The 7,266-nt window shown below is 45.5% G+C and overlaps 1 protein-coding gene and 1 pseudogene across 1 annotated transcript in view; one reads left to right on the forward strand and one right to left on the reverse strand.

Moving 5' to 3' along the window:
* LOC105979837 overlaps positions 1-667 on the forward strand; it is an 8,404-nt pseudogene extending 7,737 nt beyond the window's left edge.
* PI4KA (phosphatidylinositol 4-kinase alpha) overlaps positions 1-7,266 on the reverse strand; it is a 119,041-nt gene that overhangs the window by 106,874 nt on the left and 4,901 nt on the right. The gene's annotated exons all lie outside the window — the stretch shown is intronic.

Raw genomic sequence — 7,266 nt, forward strand, 5'->3', positions numbered from 1 at the left:
CCATTTGCTCAATTCACGTGTGTGTGTCGGATCCCAAGGGAAATAGTCAGGCCAGTGGACTGAGAAATTCATCAAGACGGACACAAAGTTGAGCTCCTTGATTTCTCCATCCAAAGGTACATTGCCTTGAGAGAGGAATCACCAAACCCAATGGCCAGGATTTTGCACTCATTCAGAGACCCCTGGGCAATCTACAGCCTGTGACAAAAGGTGTGGAATCTCTTATTTGCACGGAGTGGATTCGCCACAAATTTACCAGATCAAGAATTCCAGATAAAGTGTTTCAGCTTTAAAATAAATGTACAAAACACACGCACAAAAAAAAGGTGTCTCAGCCTTCATGAGCAGATCATGAAAAATATGGAGGAGATCCACAAAACCCTCATAAACTGCATATTGTTACCAGGATAAAAAGGACAAAAAGAAGGCCATAATGGGAAATAGATATAATAAAGATGCTTGGATTAGAAAAGGCACATACTCCTCAAGTTCAGTGAATGCAAAACTGAAAATGCTGAAACATTTGATAAGGATCCAGCCACTGAAGTTGCCACGTGGACTTTTGACAGAGGAGGAGGACATGTCTGGCATGTGCCTCCAGAGCACCGGGGAATGAATGGTGCGGTGGAATCTAAAACCCATGGAGCAGGAAGGAATTAATTGCTAATGCCTGAGCAGCCTCAGATTTTAGAAATGTAAATCATTTTTATTTAAAGATGATGTAGGGATGTAGGGAGGGGGCGGGGAGGGAAAAAAGGACTAGCTGATCCCAAGGGCTCAATGGAAAGTAAATGTCTAGAAGAGAATGATAGAATACGGGAGGGTGGAGGGCAGGTGAGGGAGAAAGGGGGAACAGATTACAAGGATCTACATATAACCTCCTCCCTGGGGGATGGCCAGCGGAGAAGTGGGTGAAGGGAGACTTCAGACAGTGTAATATATGACAAAATAAAAATAATTTATAAATTATAAATTTATAATTTATAATAAATTATAAATTATCAAGGGTTCATGGGGAAAGGGGGAGCAGGGAGGGAGGGGAAAAATGAGGAGCAGATAGCAAGGGCTCAAATAGAAAGCAAATGTTTTGAGAATGATGAGGGAAACAAATGTACAAACATGCTTGACACGATGGATTGTGATGAATGGTACGAGCCCCCAGTAAAACGATAAAAAAAAAAAAGAATAAACTAAATGAAAACAAAAAACAAAAAGAACGATAGAATACATGTATGAATATGTTGGATACAATTGATGTATGGTTTGTAACAAGAGTTGTAAGAGTCCCCAATAAAATGGGGGGGGGGGAAATACAGATGATGGAAAGGTGTTTTCATTAAAATATATTTTAAATAACAACAACAAACCAAAGATGGGCACAAAGTCCTCATCACATGTAGGGAAGACTCAGCTGCAGGGAGCAAGACAACTCATTCACAGCTCCACGTGCCAACACCATCACACTTAAAATTCCAAGTGCTTTGGTTAGCAGTGTGCTTCTTCGAGGGCCTGTCGTGGATTTCTGTTGGGTGTGAATAAGCTGAATATCGACCATGTCTGGTCACATGACACATACACGGACTTTGATATGGAATCTCAGCCCTCTAGCAGGCTGGTTTGAGGTGTGGACAAGACCACGCCCTGTTGATCACAGGCAGTCTACGCGGGAGGGTCAGGACCACTTACTGACACTTCAGAAACATTTTCATGCTGTTGCTTTTGGGTGCTGTGGGTTCAGCACTGGGCTGCTGCTCAGAAGGCAGGCTGCCTGACCTCACCAACTGCTTTGGGGAGAAAGGCAAGGTAGTCTGCTCCGGTAAAAACTGACAACTTCCAAAACCCAGGGAGCACGTCTACTTTGCCCTACATGGTCATTATCAGTTAGGATGGACTTGACGGTAGCAGATTTGGGCTTTGGCTCATCAATAACATCCTTCAAGTGGCTATAAAGGAAGCTCTGGGGGCGCTATGGAGTAAGCATTGGGCTACCTACGGAAAGGCCAGCCACTCTGAGGGAGAAAGACGAGGCTGTCTATTCCTATAAAGATGGACAGTCTCAGAAGACCTATATAGGGTCATTATGCATCTACATAGATTTAATTCTCAATGGCCATGGGTTTTATGTCTTTAATGTATCCCAACACTACAAAAACTCAAGAATCAAACTCAATACTGACTCATAACAACCCTATAAAGCAGCAGTTCTCAATCTGTGGGTCATGACCCCCTTGAATGACCCTTTCACAGCGGTTCCCCCGATTCATAATAGTAACAAAATTACAGTTATGAAGTAGCAACGAAAATGATTTTATGGTTGGGGAGGCCACCACAACATGAGGAACTGCATGAGAGGGTCGCGGCATTAGGAAGATTGAGAACCAAAGGACAGGTTAGAACTGCTCCTGTGAGTTTCCAAGACTGTGACTCATTACAGGAGTAGAAAGTCCTATCTTTCTCCCTTGGAGTGGTTGGTAGATTTGAACTGTTGACCTTGAAGTTAGCAGCTAAATAACCACTATGCCACCAGGGATCCTCTTTGAAGAGGACTTCAAAAAGTTGGTGGAGAAAGAGAATTAAAGAAGGGGAGGGGGAGGTTTGGTAAGTTGTTTTAAGTAGCTGAACACAACAATGATGACTTGAAATACAGGCCTCCACCTAATTCCTAATAAACAGGAAAAAGGATCATAGAATTTCCCCCTGAGCTTTTTGAAGTCCCATTTCCTGGTATTGTACATGGCTTACACTGAGCAGACCCTTGTGAAATGTGCAAGCTGGAAGAAGCCCCTAGACCACCCAGACCAGACCAAGAGCAGAGATAGGAAAGCTCTATGTGATGGGGAAGACCTGAGAGACTGCTCTAAAAAAGTGCCTGTAGCTGAGATCAGAAACAGAAGGAACTGGCCAAGCCCAATCGGGAAAGACTGTTTTAGGCAGGGTGGAGGAGGCCACCCCCACCACTGTGGTAGAAGCAGAGGCAGCACAGTGGGGAAGAGCGAGCAGGGACTAGGAAGTAAGTGCAGGCAGGGACCCAAAGGCCAGCTGGGGCGTGAGAGCTGCTTTCTAAAAGCACCATGAGGCCACTGCTGTAGTACTTAGAACCTATCCACCTCTACAACATGGGAGCCATTTGCTCAATTCACGTGTGTGTGTCGGATCCAACCCATAGCAACCCTATGCACAATAAAACGAAACACTGCCCAGTTCTGCCATCCTCACAATTGTTCCTATGCTTGAACCCAGGGTTGCAGCCACTGTGTCAATCCATCCTGTTGAGGCCTTCCCTTTTTTGCTGCCCCACTACTACTACTACTAACACACACACACCACCACCACCACCACCCTCTAGTTCACTTCTACAGAGGACCCAGCCTGAGACACTGACAATGAGAGGCGAACAAAAGCCTAATGTTTTAGGTTTCCTCCTAAGAAATAAATAGAGTGACCTTCCTCCATCACATCTTCTCTTTGTTCGTTTTTCCCAAACCATGAGCTCCTTGCAGGCAGGGCTGGTCCCAATCATCTGTACCCAGTGCGCAGGATACACTACAGAGACCCTACAATCAAGATGTGTCTTTTGTCAGAAAACCAGGACAGCGGAGGGCTTGCTGCATTTTCTTTCTCCAAGGGACCCAGTCCAGTCTGTGGGCCTGTTACCAGTTAGTTTATGGACTGTCCTTTTGTTTCCCAGTTGCTTGATGGCTGAAAGATAAATCTAGGCACTGTTACTCTTTCATAGCTTTAGATGGGAGTCTTTGCATCAGATTTTATTCCCTGAGAAGACAATGCAGAAAAATCTACTCAGTCAAGTGGTCCTTTCAGGCATGAGAAAAACTGAGGCTAAAGGAAGGTACCTTGTTCTTGTCTTCATAGTTTTTAGATCCCAGTGAGGAGTCCTGGTGGCATAGTGCTTACAAGTTGGGCTGCTAACCACAAGGTCAGCAGTTTGAAATAGCTCCACAGGAGAAAGATGAGGCTTTTCTATTCCCATAAAGAGTTATAGTCTCGGAAACCCACAGGGGCAATTCTACCCAGTCCCATAGGATCCATATGAGTCAGCATCAAGTTGATGGAAGTGAATTTAGAGGGTTTTGTTTGTTTGTTTTAGTGAAATCCCATGGTTCTGCATCTAAACATCATTTGGCACTTTATCACCATTTTACAGAAGACAAACACAGAGATATGAAATATTCAGGTATCATGGGCCATGTAGTTAAACACAGGCAGAGCTGGTCTGGAGACTGGGACCTCCTGATCATAGAGTTCAGCTCTATGATGCCTGGAAGGCTGTTCATGAGACAGACGGGCCAGGAATGGATGTGTCTGCCTGTTGTGTGACAGCCCACCAGGCACGAAGCGGGGCTCAGTGAGTGAAGAGGCTGCTAGGAGGCCATCAATTCACCTTTGTGTAGAATGCTAGCTCTGAGTCACTTAAAAATGCTAACTCTGCTCAGGGCAGAACATTTAAGGACTGAATTAAAAGTGTTAACAACAACGAAATACCACTAATACTTAATCTTTAGTTCTCAGGGCATTTTGTTTCTTCAGAAAGATTATTCCCAGAGGTTTCAGATCACAAAAGGTATTCTCTCTCTTTTAAAAATGGTATCATAACCCAGCTCATAATGCTGTTATTATAGTTTTCTTTATTTCAACTCCCTACCTATTTCAATCTAAATGCTTTACCTACCACCACTCTGATGGCTGGTTCTCACTGCATTTTCCTGCCCAGTCATCTAGATTGAGTAGGCCGTCTCGTTTTCTCTGGGGGAATGTTTTCCTACTTTGAAACTATGGATCTGTGTTTTAATATCCAGCCAGTAGCCTGCGTTTGGCGACCCTGTGTGTCAGAGTAGAATTGAAAAATGGCTGTTTCTTCTTTGTTTGTTTGTTTTCTCAGAAGCAGCTCACCAGGCTTTACTTCTGCAGCGAGCTGGGGGGACTTGATGGGCAAGCCTTTCACTGAGAGTGTGAGTGGGTTTCCGAGGCAGAAAATCGTTTTGTTTTGTTTTTAAAATAGTTTTATTGGCATATTCTTCACATATCAACGATTTAATCAGTCAGCCGAATCAAGAAGATTTGTGCAATCATCACCACAATCAATTTCAGAATATTTTCTTCTCGTACTCCTTGTTGTTAGCTCCCCATATCCCTGCACCTTCCCCTGCCATGTCCCTACATAATTATCAATCCAGTTACTGCCTCTATAGATGTACCTATGCTGGATTTCATATACAGAAAATCATGCAAAACACAAACAGGATGCAAGCAAACAAAAGAACCAATAACAGGGCATAACAGGGCATAACATGCTCTAAAATCAGGAAAGGTATGCGTCAGGGTTGAATCCTCTCAACATATTTATTCGACCATAGAGGGCAGGGAGAACTGCCCTTGTGGCTATCCAAGACTGTAACTTACGAGAGTAGAAAGCCCCATCTTTCTCCTGAGGAGTGTCTGGTGGTTTTAAACTGCAGACACTGAGGATCGAAGCCCAACTCATAAGACTGTGCCACCAGGGCTAAAAAGGGTAAATGATATTGTCAGCTTTGCTCAGGTCTGTCAGTGTCGCTGGGGGGCCTCATTGCTCTGAAATAGGCTAAACACAAAGCAAGAAAACATTCTTTTGCTTTCGGGGGGTGGGGGGGTTGGGTGCGGGGGAAGAGAAGCACTAACAGGCACAGCTAGGAAGGATGCGAGGCAGGGGGAGCTCACTCCATTCTGGGATATCCAGGAGGCAAGAGCACAGCCAGGAGGCAGAGAGAATCTGGAGAGAGGGAGTCTGGGAACAGGCTGCAGGTGGGTGAGTCGGGGTCTTCAAGAAGGAGAAGGGCTGAATGGGCTTCTCAGGAGTAGGGTCTAAGCCCATGTCTTAGGGACCATTTAGCAGGAAAAGCTCAAAGCTAAGACACAGAGCAGAGGGCAGGGGCCTGCAGGGGGTGAGGTTGGTTATCTGAACATGGCAGAAGCCTGCTCACCAGACCTAGGATACCAGAGAGGAGCAGAGCGGAGCAGGTGCTTACAGAGATCTGCTCACTTGTTCTCAAGTGAGCAGCACAACATGGCCATTTCGTCCACACCTGTGCCTAACAGAGACCCACCCTCAACAGGTGACCAAGAAACAATCTGTGGATGATGGCGTGAATTGATCAAGGAAAGCAAATGGTCTGAGTCACTGAGGAGGGAAGTGGGAGGGAGCTGGTTCCACTGCCAGGGATTAGCGCAGGTAAATGGAGCCACCAGCACGAAGGGCCAGCAGATAGAGAACTTAGGTCATTCATGCCACTGGAAGCACCTCAGGGCAGCCAGGGCTGTCATTGTCTGGGGCTGAGAGGGCAGGGCTGGTCCTGAAGGTAAAATCTCTCCGGATTAAGCAAGATCAGTAAATTCTGTAACCTCTCTCTGAAGGAGGAGAAGGAATGAGCAAACACTTAGTTCCCCCACTTTATCCTAAGTGGGGACCAGCCATTCCTTTACTCTGTAAGCACCTCTAGTCATTTCTAGAAATGCACTTGTTAGTTGTTTGGGTGAAAGGAAAAATTCTCACTCATTCACTGCCATGGAGTCGATGTTGACTCATAGCAACCCTTTAAGACAGGGTAGACTGCCCCTGTGAATTTCCATCATCTTCTCCCTCCAAACAGCTGGTGATTTTGAACTGTTGACCTTGAGGATGCCTAATCACTATGCCATCAGGGCTCCTAATACAATCCAGGCACAGTGAAGCACCCTCAGTTATGCAATGAAAGGAACAGAGCTTGCACCAGATTCCCAGACGCCAGCCAAGGACCAACCTTGTAGGCAAGCCTTTCTAAGGATATTGGCCTGCCTGGTGAACATCTTTCTGCACAGAAAACCCAAAAGCCAAACCCAGTCATTTCTGATTCACAACAACCCAATAGAGGGTTTCTGAGACCGCAAACCTTTCTAGGAGCATACAGCCTCATCATCTTGAAAAATGACATAAGAACTTTTCAAAATAAGGGAAGGTATGAGGGAATTGACACCCTAACCCAAACCCACCATCAGCAAGTTGATTCCAACTCAGCCATCTGAGTGCAGCTGCTCCACAGGACTTCTGAGGCGGGTGGGTTCGAATCATCAGCAACTCTGTTAGCAGCCTGACACATCCCCACTGCGCCACCACGGCTCCCAGACACCCTCATTAAAAAAAAAAGTTTAATTGCTTCTGACGCATAGGGACCCCAGACAGGATTTCTGAGACTGTAAATCTTTAGAGCAGTGGTTCTCAACCTGTGGGTCTCGACC

Source organism: Echinops telfairi, unplaced genomic scaffold (genome assembly GCF_000313985.2).
Source record: "Echinops telfairi isolate 266 unplaced genomic scaffold, ASM31398v2 ScPeMD7_29;HRSCAF=101, whole genome shotgun sequence".
In the NCBI taxonomy this organism is placed as follows: Eukaryota; Metazoa; Chordata; class Mammalia; order Afrosoricida; family Tenrecidae; genus Echinops; species Echinops telfairi.